We start from the raw sequence: 15619 nt of genomic DNA, 5'->3' as shown, positions 1-15619 counted from the left end.
AAACGTAGATGACAGCTGTAGAATAGCAAATTACAGCAGAATTTTGAGTGAGCTGTTGCAAAACATGCAGCATGGGAGCTGTTCGCAAAGTGGTCCCCTCTAAATTGAGGAGACAAAATGCAGGCTGGGCCACTGCTTTGTAGAACACCTATGATCTGCCTCTGAAAATGACTCCATGCTTTGAGTTGCCTGCTACTTCACACCACCGTGTTTCCTGACCAACACTTCTGTCAGATGCCTGCTGCAGTGTTCATCAAGCCTCAGCACAAGCTCGCAGTACATCTCATTTCCCACTTGGAGATCCTACAGCCTCCAGGACTCAACATCGAATTCAATAACTTTAGAGCCTGATTCCATCCATCCTTGGTTTTGTTTTTATCCACCTCACACCTGGTCCTGTTATGACATGGTTTGCTTTTAGCACAGTCATAGTCATAGAGATGTACAGCATGGAAACAGACCCTTCGGTCCAACCCATCCGTGCCGACCAGATATCCCAACCCAATCTAGTCCCATCTGCCAGAACCCGGCCCATGTCCCTCCAAACCCTTTCTATTCATATACCCGTCCAGATGCCTCTTAAATGTTGTAATTGTGCCAGCCTCCACCACATCCTCTGGCAGCTCATTCCATACACGTACCACAAACTGCGTGAAAATGTTGCCCCTTAGGTCTCTTTTATATCTTTCCCCTCTCATCCTAAACCTGTGCCCTCTAGTTCTGTACTCCCCGACCCCAGGGAAAAGACTTTGTCTATTTATCCTATCCATGCCCCTCGTAATTTTGTAAACCTCTATAAGGTCACTCCTCAGCCTCCGACGCTTCAGGGAAAACAGCCTCAGCCTGTTCAGCCTCTCCCTGTAGCTCAGATCCTCCAACCCTGGCAACGTCCTTGTAAATCTTTTCTGAACCCTTTCAAGTTTCGCAACAGCCTTCCAATAGGAAGGAGACCAGAATTGCACGCAATATTCCAACAGTGGCCTAACCAATGTCCTGTGCAGCCGCAGCATGACCTCCCAACTCCTATACTCAATACTCTGCCCAGTAAAGGAAAGCATACCAAATGCCGTCTTCACTATCCTATCTACCTGCGACTCCAGTTTCGAGGAGCCATGAACCTGCACTCCAAGGTCTCTTTGTTCAGCAACACTCCCTAGGACCTTACCATTAAGTGTATAAGTCCTGCTAAGATTTGCTTTCCCAAAATGCAGCACCTCGCATTTATTTGAATTAAACTCCATCTCTCACTTCTCAGCTCATTGGCCCATCTGATCCAGATCCTGTTGTAATCTGAGGTAACCCTCTTCGCTGTTCACTACACCTCCAATTTTAGTGTCATCTGCAATTTACTAACTGTACCTGTTATGCTCGCATCCAAATCATTTATGTAAATGTCAAAAAGTAGAGGGCCCAGCACTGATCCTTGTGGCACTACACTGGTCACAGGCATCCAGTCTGAAAAACAACCCTCCTCCACCACCTTTGAGCCAGTTCTGTATCCAATGGCTAGTTCTCCCTGTATTCCATATGACCTAACCTTGCTAACCAGTCTACCATGAAGAACCTTGTCGAATGCCTTACTGAAGTCCGTATAGATCACGTTCACCGCTCTGCCCTCCTCAATCCTCTTTGTTACTACTTCAAAAAGCACATTCAAGTTTGTGAGACACTATTTCCCACGCGCAAAGCCATGTTGACTATCGCTAATCAGTCCTTGCCTTTCCAAATACATGTACATCCTGCCCCTCCGGATTCCCTCCAACAACTTGCCCACCACCGACATCAGGCTCACCGGTTTATAGTTCCCTTGCTTGTCCTTACCACCCTTCTTAAACAGTGGCACCACATTTGCCAACCTCCAGTCTTCTGGCGCCTCACCTGTGAATATCGATGATGCAAGTATATCTCCGCAAGAGGCCCAGCAATCACTTTTTCTGCTTAGGTCCTGGGATTTATTCACCTTTTTGCGTTTCAAGGCATCCAGCACCACCATCTCTGTAATATGGACATTTTTCAAGATGTCACCATCTACTTCCACACATTCTATATCTTCCATATCTTTTTCCATAGTCAACATTGATGCAAAATACTAATTTAGTACCTTCCCCACCACCTGCAGGTCCACACAAAGGCTGTCTTGCTGATCCTGGAGGGATCCTATTCTCTCCCTAGTTACCCTATTCTCTCCCTAGTTACCCTTTTGTCCTTAATGTATTTGTAAAAACTCTTTGGATTCTCCTTAATCCTATTTGCCAAAGCTATCTCATGTCACCTTTTTGGCCTCCTTATTTCCCTCTTAAGTATACTCCTAGTGCCTTTATACTTTTGAGGATTCACTCGATCTCCCTGTCTATATCTGCTTCCTTCTTTTTCTTAACCAAAACCTCAATTTCTCTGTCATCCAGCCTTCTCTACACCTACCAGCCTTTCCTTTCACCCTAGCAGGAATATACTGTCTCTGGACACTCATCTCATTTTTGAAAGCTTCCCTTTTTCAGTGTTTCTTTTACTTCGGAACATCTGCCCTCCCAGTCAGCTAATGCCGTTAAAATTTAGCCTTCCTCCAATTTAAAGCTTCAACTTTTAGATCTGGTCTATCCTTTTTCTATCACTGTTTTAAAACTAATAGAGTTATGGTCGCTGGCCCCAAAGTGCTCTCTCACTGACACCTCAGTCACCTGCCCTGCCTTATTTCCCAAAAGTACATCAAGTTTTGCACCTTCTGTAGTAGTTGCATTCATATATTGAATCAAAGTTTTCTTGTACACCCTTAACAAATTCCTCTTCCTCTAAACTCTTAACACTATGGCAATCCCAATCTATGTTTGGAAAGTTAAAATCCCCTACCATAACAATCGTATTATTCTTACAGATAACTGAAATTTCCTTACAAATTTGTTTCTCAATTTCCCACTGACTACTCAGGAGTCTATAATGCAATTCCAGTAAGGTGATCATCCCCTTCTTTTCTCAGTTCCACCCAAATAACTTCCCTGGATGTATCCCCAGGAATATCCTCCCTAAGTACAGCAGTAATGCTATCCCTTATCAAAAATGCAACTCCCCCTCCTCCCTCCTCTCTTGCCCATCCCCCCTTTAAATCATTCCTATAGCAATTGTATCCTGGAACATTAAGCTGCCAGTCCTTTCCATCCCTGAGTCACATTTCTGTTATTACTATGATATCCTAGTCCCAATGCTCCTAAACATGCCCTGAGTTCATCTGCCTCCCCTGTTAGGCCTCTTGCATTGAACGAAATGCAGTTTCATTTATCAGTCCTACCTTGTTTTCTGCTTTGTTCCTGCTTGTCCTGACTATTTGACTCACTCCCTTTCCCAACTCTACCAGTCTCAGATTGATCTTTTTTTTTCACACTTTCCCTGGGTCCCATACCCCTACCGTACTAATTTAAATTCTCCAGGGCAGCTCTGGCAAATCTCCTTGCCAGAATATTAGTCACCTTCCAATTCAGGTGCAATCTATCCTCCTACAGGTTACTTTTACCCCAGAAGAGATTCCAATGATTCAAGAACGTGAACCCTTCTCCCTTGCACCGGTTCCTCAGCCATGCATTCATCTGCTGTATCTTCCTATTCCTTCCCTTGCAAGCTTGGGGAGTAATCCAGACATTACTACGCTCGAGGATCTTTTTAAATTCCTGCCTAACTTTCTATATTCTCCCTTCAGAATATCATTCTTTTCCCTTCCTGAGTCATTAAATTCCAGTGACTTCCTGCTGGTTCCTATCCCGTTTGAGAACATTTTGCAACCTCTGAGATATCCTTGATCCTGGCACCAGGGAGGCAACACACCATGCTGATTTTTCACTGCTGGCTGCAGAAACGTTTGTCTGCGTGTCTGACTTAAGAGTTCCCTATCACAATTGATCGCTTGCAACCTGACATACCCCTCATTACATTTGAGCCAGTCTTGATACCAGAGACTTCATTGTTTGTGCTATATTCCCCTGAGAGTCCATCACCCCTACATTTTCCAAAATACATACTTGTTTTAAATATGGACAGCAACAGGAGAGACCTGCACTTCCTGTCTACCCCTCCAACCTTTCCTGGAGTTGACCCATCTATCTGACTGTATCTGTGGCTTTTCATCCTTCCTGTAACCACTATCCATCACATCCTCTAGTTCCTGTATGTTCCTCATTGCCTCTTACTACTGCTCCAAATGATCCATGTGATCTGATAGGATTCGCAACCAGAGACATTTCCTGCAGACATAATCCTCAGTAACATGGAAACTCTCCCTCAACTCCCACATTAGACAGGAAGAGAGTATCACTCAACTAACTGCCATCTTTGCTCCTTCACAATCTACATACCTAGAAAATCATTTTGCTCTGAAAAACAGTGCTCCAGGCTGATTTAGTACTCATTGCTTACACTTTTAAAATTTAATCAAGAGACTGATCTCAATAAAACATATAATCAAGAACCCACTGTACTCACTACTGTAGACTTGCAGCAAGGTTACATTTTAAAAATATGCACTTATCTGTTCCTGTTCAGTGAGCTCTCCCACACAGGTCCCTCCAAGGTCAGCTATGAATTTCACTGTTTAGGTTTTCCTAGATGTGCTCTGATGTCCAGAGATACATGAGCTCAGACAGCAAAGGCAGTAATGGTGCAGATTCACTGCTTTCAGTTAGCAGTGTAGGTTTCTTTCTCTCTCTCCCTCACTGACCATGCGGTCAGTGTCTTTTGTCTATCTTTCTCCTTTTAAAAGTGCCCTTATGATCTTTTCTCCTCAAAGTTCCAAAACAGTGCATCATATAAAACAGTAATTGCTGCTACTGGAATTTGAGGAGATCACCTCCAAAACCTAAAACACCTCAAAGGAGTAGCTCTGACAGCCACAATTTTTTTTTCTTGTCCTCCATCTTGGATTACATAGAATGCTAAAAATCTTCTCTTGACATAACCACATCACATCAGGACAGTTGACTTTATCAGTCTTAGCATAGGTTGTCAGAGCAAGGAGGTTATGTTGGAGCTGCATAAGACTTCTGTTGGGCCACGGTGGAGCACTATGTGCAATTCTGGTCACTGCATTATAGGAAGGATGTAATTGCACTGGAGGGAATGCAGAGTAGATTCACCACGATGTTGCCTGGGATGGAGCATTTTCACCATGTAGAGATGGTGCAAAGCTTAGATTGTTTTCTGTAGTGCTCAGAAGACAGAGGACCTGATTGAGGTGTAAGCTTTATGCAGGGCTATTCGAAAGCAGCTGTTGTTGAGTAATTGACAAAAGAGAAGAAATCATGATCATTTCTTCAAAATACAACAAAGCCTGCATTTGCTCAAAATGTTGAAGCTGTATGATCAGTTGTTAATGGAAACCAGTCTCTTGATTGGAATATTTTCCTCAAATGCACAACTTTTAGATTGTTTCAAATATCGTCACCTCTCTTTAAGGAGGAAAAGGGTATGAAGATCTTCTTTAGTTGTTACATTCTTGAAAACCATAGGCACAAAACCTATCAGCTGAATTGTCAGTCATGTCAATTGATTCATCGCACTGCAGTGGAAATATTCACAGTCCTTCAGCTCCTGCTGTAGTTGCTGTAGGACAGCTTTGCTCAACAATCCCACTTGTCTTGCTACTATGGAAGCACTAGTTGACATGTTCTGGTTGATGTCATTGTTTTCTCTTTGACCCTTCATCCAAAGACTTTAAGAACAGTGACCATAAGAACTGCTTCTTTACTTACTGAGATATTTGTGAGTAATTTATTGCACTTTACCAGAAGTTAGTGAACGTGAAATGATGTTTCAATTCAGGCCTTACCTTTCGATGTTGGTTTAGAAAAAAAAGGACTGCAGAGCTTTCAAAATTACTTTCAGCTTGTCAAATGTCTTTGTTTGAAGCATGCTGTACAAGGGAAAGCTATCTTTAAGTTTGCCCTGCATCATTGTGTGGTGTTTCAAATTCACCTTTTTTACTTATCAGTGTACTTTGGTGACATAAGGCAAATGTTATGAACAGAAATTTGTTTTCCCATTCTGCTTGTAAGTTGGACATTTCTGCTTCCTTATTGGATGGTCTTGGTTTGTGACTTATTGCTTCAGCTTATAGTTCATAAAGTCATTCTGCTATGATCACACAGCACGTAGCCCTCTCGATCTGTGCCTCTGGAACATCCACAGTATTGTTGGCTACTTTCAAGTGTGGAAGCATTTGAGATCACTTATATGGTTGAACCACTCTTTATTTCCGGTACCCTACATGCTTTCCATTGCTTGGATATTGGATATGGTAACAATCCTTATAATTTTTATTTGTAGTGTGAGATAAGCAGCTGAAGAAAATTATAGAGAAAGTAGCATTCCTCTGCACTAGATGAGCTGTTCTTGAGTCCACATGTACATGATGGGCTGAATTGCTTTCTGTGTGTCTAGTGCTACATAATATACTGGTTTCACATCAATTCATTGTATATGCTTTATAACTTGTTTGCTTTACCCTGCGATGATAGTCCATCTGAACCAAACTGAAACAACATACCACAAGGTGGCAAAGCCTGTTAAGAGCATGAACTTTGCTGTAGCCACGTGGTTCTGGAATTGAAAATCTTACAGTAGTATGACGATAAAGGTGTACACTAGGGAATGTAGGTGGGCAATGTGGTCACCTGTCAGACTCTGATTGTGATCGCCATCCATATGTTGGTAACCATGGATTGGACAGTATTTTATTGGATTGGATATATCCTATCTTTTGAGCCAGAATGTACCGAGGCAATCGTTCACATTATTGGGGAGATAACTGTTTTAGTTGTACTGAAGCAGTTTGGGTAAGGGTGTGACTAGTTATGGCAAATTAAATAAATATCAAGTATTGGAGCGTTTTTTTAATATTTGTTTCTTGCATCATGATTCAATTAATTGGGGAGTTGCTATCACGGGACTAAATTAATTATGGAATATTGCAATCCCAGATCACATGATGAAAGTAATATATGCTTGCAAATAGAGATCCTCAGTTCCAAGGCTACTTAATTTTTTTGTGATATATTCAATTAGAAGCTGGATTTAAAATGGGAGATAGAAGATTTAAGCTTGATGTACATATAGTAAAGCTTGCAGTTTCTCCTCAGTGTGTTTCTTAACTTAGCAAAGATTCAGTAGCAAAGGTCTTAAAATGTAACCTATGTTCCATGCTTTTAGGAATGTAAATTTATTATCTTAATGACATTATGTTTAATTTACTCTTTTTTTTTGTTTCCAATCTCTGATATTTACATTTTGAGTTGCTCTAAAAACATAATTTCTTCAGTTCTTTTTCATCAAACTTTTTCTTTTTGAGCTGACTTATGTCAAGTAGTGTCATTTCAAGCTTAACAGTGTAAAAACAAACGAGAACTGCAGATGCTTTGATTTCACTGTCTCCTGTGATGTTTCATTTTTTTGGAAACTGCTTCATAACTGATGAGCTCCCTCTTTGGTGAATGTTTAGTGCATGGTTCACAGTTGTATGCTCATGACAGATATTAAGATTTAGAAGTGCCAAATGATTTCATTCCTGAATTATATTTATAAAAAAACTAGCTTTCTTTCATCTACATCAATGATGCAAATATAAATAATATAAATCGGATTTTAAAAATTTAATTTGTGTCTGAGGTGTTACTTGGTGTGTTTTGACTGAGATAGAATAAAATAATAGTACACAGTTACTGTAAGGTCCTCTGAAGTGGTGCATGATTTGGCAAATTAAATGGATGGAATCATGAGAATTACTTAAAAAATCAGCAAGGCTTATTAAAGTTGTCAGCAATGATTGGGAAATTGGTAAAAATGGTATTTTGTGTGAAAGACTATTGTGTCATTAGTTGTAATATTTTTGTGTTTTCAACCTGTCTGTGAACCAGTTGCTTTTGTGTATTCTGCAAAATGTCTTCTCCAAAAAAAAATAAATTTTTAATGTTCATTTAAAAAGCAATCCTGCAGTCAGTTTTATAGATGAGGATGAATTTCTTTTGCCATTTTACTTGCATTTTATATGATGATACAGATTAAAATTAAAATAATTGTATTTCTTAAAACAATAGAGAAAGTTCTATTGTGCACCTTCCATATTTGTCACTGTTAACATTGTTCTGAATTATCACCATGTGCAAGTGTATAATTGTTGTCCTGTCTTATATCAATGGATTTTCTAAGCATTCACTAAATTCAGGTCACATTTAGAAATTAGGAAAAGCTTGGTTTGCAGCTTTCATATCACAAAATTTGTTATGTTAAGAAATCTGAATCAAGCAAAATTGCTTTTTCTTTGCTGGCTATTTAGGATTTGCAATGAGGAGAAATTGCTTCACTCGAGGTGGTTCTGGAATTTTGTGCTCCAGAGGGTTGATGTTACTCGGTTAGATTTTTTGTGCATTAAGAATTTGAGGATCGGGCAGTAAAGAGTTGAGAAAGGTTCAGATGTGATATTCCTGAATAGTGGATTAGATGTGAAGTGGCATATGTTTCTTATGATGTTATCCTCCAGTGTTTCTTTCCATGTGAATGTAATTATACAGACATGAATTATCTTAAACAGCTTTGAATCATATTTCTTTTAAGCTTTCACTCAGAAAAATTGCTGCACCAAGGGCAAAAATGTACCCTTTAAGATTGATGGTGTGGAGTTTGAGGTTCCATCTCTTATATTTTAAGTCAAAACATTTTTTTCCCCAGGAAGCATTTTAGTTTCACATTCTTGTGAAATTCTTGTTTTTAAAGGATGTGAGTTTCCACCAAGACATGTATATCCTATAGATTAAACATTGCCTAAAAATATACACGTCAGAACTTTTCATGTTGCACTTGTAAGGACTGAGATGCAAGAAATCAAAATTTTGAAGGGATTATCAATTTGTAAAGCATAAGGAGGTGCTGATTGGTAGACATAGAGATGCAGCAGGATTTGTTGATAGTTGATCTTAGCTGATTAAGTTGATCTTAGACTTTGCAAGTGGAATCTGATTGGACAGAGTTTTGACATGCAGCATGTAGCTGAGCTTGGCTATAAGACCATAAGATACAGGAGCAGAATTAGGCCAGTCAACCCATTCAATTCTGCCAGTTTGATCATTCCTGATACATTTCTCAAACCTATTCTCCTGCCTTCTCCCCACAGTCCTTGATTCGCTTATCAATCAAGAACATATCCATCTTGGTCTCAAATACCACTCAATGACAGCCTCCACAGCTTTCTGCAACCATGATGTCCACAGGTTGATCACCCCCTTCCTGAAGAAATTCCTCCTTGTCCAGTTCGAAAGGGTCATCCCTTCATTTTAAAGCTGTGCCACCGGGTCCTTTCTGTCCTACTAGTGAAACATCATCACTACGTGCACTCTATCTAGGTGTCTCAGTATTCTTCAAGTTTCAATTTGTCCAAAGCGCCACTGTGTACAGACCAAAAATCCTCAACGGCTCCTCGTTTTTGTAAACTTCCTCTGGACCCTTTCTATTTCCAGCATGCCGTTCCTTAGATAAGGAAATTTCTCTCAGTATTCCAAATGCAGTCAGTGCAGAGCTTTTACAGCCTTAGCAGTGCATCTCTGCTCCTGTATTCTAGTCCTCTTGAAATGAATGCTAACATTGCATTTGACTTCCTAACTGTCAATTGAATTTGCATTTTAACCTTAAGATAATCTTGAACCAGTCCCTTTGTACTTCAGATGTCTAGTATCTTTCCCCATTTAGAAAATACTCTAAACCTATTCTTCCTACCAATGTGCATCATTTCACACTTACCTACATTGAATTCCATCTGCCACTACTTAGCACACTCTTTCGCTTGTCCAGGTCCTTATGCAGCTTCTCTGCTTCCTCAGTGCTACCTGAACCTCCACATATCTTTTGTGTCAGCTGCAAATTTAGCAATAATTTCCTCTGTTCCTTTGCCCAGATCATTAATGTATATCATGAATAGCTATGGTTCTAGCACCGGTCTCTGTGGAACTCCTTCAGTCACTGGCTGCCATTCTGAGACCCCTTTTATCCCCAGTTTCTGTCTTCTGCCAATTATCCAATCTTTGTCAATTATTATAGAAATGATTTAGATATGAGCATAAGAGATATATCCATAGTAAGTTTGCAGATGACATCAAAATTGGAGGTGTAGTGGACAGTGAAGACGGTTACCTCCGTTTACAACTGGATCTTGATCAGATGGGCCAATGGGCTGAGAAGTGGCAGATGAAGTTTAATTTAGATAAATGCGAGGTGCTGCATTTTGGGAAAACCAATCTTAGCAGGACTTATCCATTTAATGGTAAGGACCTAGGGAGTGTTGCTGAACAAAGAGACCTTAGAGTACAGGTTCATTGCTCCTTGAAAGTAGAGTCGCAGGTAGATAGGATAATGAAGGTGTTTGGTATGCTTTCCTTTATCGGTCAGAGTACTGTGTACAGGAGTTGGGAGGTCATGTTGTGGCTGTACGGGACATTGGTTCAGCCACTTTTGGAATATTGCATGCAGTTCTGGTCTCCTTCCAGTCGGAAAGATGTCTTGAAACTTGAAAGGGTTCAGAAAAGATTTACAAGGATGTTGCCAGGATTGGAGGATTTGAGCTCTTGGGAGAGGTTGAATAGGCTAGGGCTGTTTTCCCTGGGCATCGGAGGCTGAGGGGTGACCTTTGGAGGTTTATAAAATCATGAGGGGCATGGATAGGATGAATAGACAAAGTCTTTTCCCTGGGTTGGGGGAGTCCAGAACTAGAGGGCATAGGTTTAGGGTGAGAGGAGAAGGATGTAAAAGACACCTAAAGGGCAGCTTTTTTGCACAGAGGATGGTAAGTGTATGGAATGAGCTGCCAGAGGAAGTGGTGGGGGCTGGTACAATTGCAACATTTAAAAGGCATCAGGATGGGTACATGTATAGGAAGGGTTTGGAAGGATATGGGCTGGGTGCTGGCAGGTGGGATTAGATTGGGTTGGGATATCTGGTCGACATGGGCGAGTTAAACCAAAGGGTCTGTTTCCGTGCTGTACATCTCTATCCATACCTTGCCCCTAGCACCACAGGCTCTTATCTTATTTGGTCGTTTCCTGAGTGGCATTTTGTCATTTGCCTTCTGGAAATCCAAATAGATAATGTCCAATGGCTCTCCTTTGCCTAACTTGCTCATTAATTCCTCAAAGACTTGAGGTTGAGCATGGTCAGCATGTTACGTGCTGCAGACAGAGATGTGATGTTTAATATGGCCCTCCAGTCATTGAGACATATGGCCTACATCCAATGTGTGACCTTGGCACTGAAACCCATAGCACATGATGGGCAAACCATCATTTTGGATTGATGGAAACATCATTTTAGTATTGGTATGGCTAGCTTCACCTATTCATTCAAATTTTTGAGGCATCTTTTCCTTCCAGGGTAATTTGAAGATAGATTGGGTATCTTTTAAGGACAATAAATGGCTTTTATGAGTTTATGGTATAGAACAAGTGGTGATTTGCAACATACTGCAGATGAGTTGACAGCTTGTGATTTATTTGATGCTGATGCAAATTCAGTTATTTACACCTGACATTTTCAATGTCCACCTTCCAGAATGGCTTAGCAGCAGTACTACAGATAGAGCTGGTTGGGTACCAAGGGACATAGCTGGGTCTGTGGCAGGTGGTGAGGGAACCAACAAGATGGAAGAACATACTTGAGTGCATCCTTACCAATCTGCCAGCTGCAGATTGTAGGGAGTACTGGTTGGTTTATTGCACACCACCTCCCTGGTTCTGACTGTAACATGTGGTGTAGTGTAAAGCACAGGAGGCAGATGCTTCAGAGGCAAACAAAGCTCTGATTTTATTAAACCAAGCAAGTTGAAAATATGTACAATAACTGAAAAAGAAAATTAATATTTCAAAACCAAATGTAATGGATCAAGCGAAGTGAGTCTTACCCAACAGCTAATTAGCACCCAGTTAACCCTTGCAGTCCTGACTTGGTACTGTGGGTTTAAAATTAGAGAGCTGTTAATTACTGGGTGACTGGAAAAGGGACGAGAGAGAGAAAAGCTAGTCCTGGGGTTCTAATAGTCCAAAGCCCACCTTTCCTACCCTATCTAACTGAGCTGGGACAGAAGGTCTCAATAACATTATGCTCTCCCCTGAAGTGGAAATACTGTTTCAACTTGCGCTTATCCGTAGTGTCTTACTGTAACTGGACTGTGCTGTGGGCAGTGAGTGCTGATTCTTCTGTAGGCTTGGACAGTGGTGGATGTCGCTAGTGCTGCCTTGGTTGGTATCTTGGCTGTCGAGTTACTTCTCATCAGTATGTAGAGGTTTGTGGATAAGAAGAACATTTGCGCTCTCTCTTTTCCTGAATCTGGTTAGTCTATGACTCACTGCGATTAGCTGTGGCGGATTCTGTTGATTCAGGCTGAACCTCTTGGTGAACTGAACCTTCCTTAGAGATCAGAGTTCACGATTTATACAGGGCAACCTCAATTATCTGAACGACACGGACATGGAGTATGTTGTTCAGATAACTGTTCACGCTCCCTTCACCCTCTGCTACAAGGTACCTTGCTCCCTTCAGCATGTCACTCGCACATTCCGCCAGGGCCTCTGTGCATTTGCAGGTGTTGGTAGCAGCTTAACGATCAGGCTGTCTGTTGGGGTGCCTGACTTCGATCGGTGTCGGTAGCTTGTGGGCAAGCTGCATTGTGAGGAAGGGCAGGCGGGACAAACTGTTCCCGAGGTCCGCAACCCACCACAGCCATGGGCAGGCCGGGTGGTTGTCACTTAGGCCAGTATGGCCCCTGTCACCACAACTCCTCGCAGATGCCCTCTCGCAATTGTTGGGACTGTTTAAGTGATTTCCCAAGGGAGTGAATCTGGGGCTTCACACCACCTGGGTGACCTCCAGGCTGGCTAGCGGTGCCAGATTTGGTCCGGTCAGTGAGCAAACAATATGCCCAAATGGGACCTTGAGATCTTGTTTGGTTAATCCAAAATTTGGATAATAGATGTCTGGATAACAGAGGTTGTTCCTACCGACTGTTGGTTCCCCTTACCTCCCACTAAATTTGGATTTTATCACTGAGCTGTTATTTCTCCTCTCAGGGCTGAATGAGCCTCCTGATTACTGGATGAGGTATGAATGGTTCTCTGCTTATAGTGAATGGGTTTCAGATAGTTTTGAATATCCAGTATTCCTCTTGGATGTATGTTAGTTTACTGGTAGTGAGAAGGCAGACGTTTGAAAGCAGACAGGTAGTACAATAGTATGGAATGTTCAGTATCTGTGTCTGAGCAACTGATTTAAAAGTTGAATGGTTTATATTTTGTAGGCTCCAGAACGTCTCAGTTGTTTGCTGCTCCTGTAGGCTGGTTTTCATTGAATTTAGTGGAGGCATTTGTGCAGGTCTTCCTTTAGCTTTACAAGCACAATCGCCATTCCAGAACGCTGTCCCTAGGCTAGCCTACTGCCAACTTGTAGAGCATTTCAGGAAATATCTCTGGGACACACGCACCCAGTACAGGACGCCAACTCGCAGAATATCTCTAGGACACAAGCGCCCAACAACCCCAATGCTCTGTGGCCGATCACTTCAACTCCCCCTCCTGTTCCCTGAAGGACATGCAAGTCCTGGGATTCTTCCACCACCAAATCCAAGCCACTGGACAACTGGAGGAAGAACGCCTCATCTTCTGCCTTGGGACCCTTGAACCACGTAGCATTGACTTCACTAGTTTCCAAATCTCTCCTCACCCACCTCATCTCAGATCCAACTTTCTAACGGCACTGCCCTCTTGACCTGTCCTACCTGTCCATTTTCCTTCCCACCTTTCTGCTCCACCCTCCCACTGACCTATTGCAATTACGCCCCCCATCTGCATTCACCTATTGCCTTCTCAGCTACTTTCCCCGACCCCAATTATATCTCAGTCCCCTTCCACCTCCACATTTCTGATAACTGGCTTATGCTTGAAACGTTGATGTACTGCTCCTTGGATGCTACCTGACTTGCTGTACTTTTCCAGTGCCACACTTTTCAACACTGCCAGCATCAGGCAATCAGTCAGTGCTTGCACACCTCTCAGCACAGTGCCTGACATAATCCATAAATCAGACTTTGCTAAGAAGTATACCATAACCTAATTAGGATATGTGGAACAATCCTCCTTTAGCTACACTGGCACCATCCCCTACTTTTTCTTTGCTACATTGATGACTGTAGTGATGCCACCTCGTGCTCTCACAAGAAGGTTGAACAGTTCATCATCAACTTCACCAACACAATACACCCTGATCTCAAGCTCATATGGACCATCTCCAACATCTCCCTCCCCTTTCTGGACCTCTCTCTCTGGTGACTGACTCAACACTGATATTTGTTTCAAACCCACTGATTCCCATATTTACTTTGACTACGCTTCCTCCCACCTCCCCTCCTGTAAAAACGCAATCCCTTATTCCCAATTCCTCTGCCTCCACTATATCTGCTCCCAGGAGGAGAAATTCCACTCCAGGACATCCCAGATATCCTCCTATTTCAAGGACTGCAATTTCCTCTCCCATGTAATCATCAATTTCCCCGACCGCATCTCCACTTCCCACACCTCCGCCCTTGAATCCAACTCCACAACCGCAACAAGGGCAGAACCACCCCATTCTAACATTCCACCTCATGAATCTCCAGATACAGCGCATTATCCTCTGCCATTTTTGTCACCTCCACTCAGATCCCACTATGGAAAATATATTTCTCTCCCCACCCTTATCTAAGTTCCCCACTAACCCATATCTGCGATCTACCACCACCACTCTGACTGCCTGTATTTCTGCTCTGCTCCTAATCCTTTATAATAAACTCCATCTTTACCCATGACAGATGTTAAGCTAACTGACCTATGGTTACATGTTTTTTTCTAATCTCTCCATCCCTTTTAGAATGAATGTGTTACATTTTTAGTTTACTAATTCTTTGGCACTTTTCCAGTATCTAAGGATTCTGGGAGGATTATTGCCTGTGCAGCCATTATCTCTATAACTCCTCCTTTAAATATCCTCAAATGTACCACATCAGGTTCAGCTTGAGTTTTCATAAAAATAGAAAGTCTTTTGTTGCAGAGGTCCATAGAATAGAATCCCCACAGTGTGAAAACCGACAATTCGGCCTGATAGGTCTACACTGACTATGTGACAAACATCCCACCCAGAATATCCCCCCTACCCTATTCCTGTGTTTTCCATGACTAATCCACCTAACCTATAGATCCCTGGACACTATATGGGCAATTTTAACATGGCCAATTCACCTAACCTGCATATCTTTGATCTGTGGGCGGAAACTGGAGCACCCTGCAGAAACCCATTCAGCCATGGGGAAAATGTGCAAACTCCACACAGACAATCACCAGAGGCTGGAATTGAACTCTGGACTCTGGTGCTGTGATGCCGCAGTGCTAACCACTGAGCCACCATGCTACCCCAGTCCTGTTTAGGCAAAAGGAGTTTGCATGCACTGCACCTTTTTGATTGGGAAAGGATTATGGAAACTGTCAATCGCAGCTGCATTTCCCTTGACAGTGCCCTGACCAGAGTCCACCTCTCTGGTCTGAGTTTTTCAACTAGCTAAGATTTATAGGAACAAATC

General features: G+C 42.1%; 1 protein-coding gene across 2 annotated transcripts in view; it reads left to right on the top strand.

Moving 5' to 3' along the window:
* The window catches only part of lyst (lysosomal trafficking regulator), a 369211-nt gene that overhangs the window by 66560 nt on the left and 287032 nt on the right, over positions 1–15619 (top strand). The gene's annotated exons all lie outside the window — the stretch shown is intronic.

The sequence above is a fragment of the Chiloscyllium punctatum genome, chromosome 3, assembly GCF_047496795.1.
Source record: "Chiloscyllium punctatum isolate Juve2018m chromosome 3, sChiPun1.3, whole genome shotgun sequence".
Lineage (NCBI taxonomy): Eukaryota > Metazoa > Chordata > Chondrichthyes > Orectolobiformes > Hemiscylliidae > Chiloscyllium > Chiloscyllium punctatum.
This window is presented reverse-complemented; position numbering and strand designations above follow the sequence as displayed.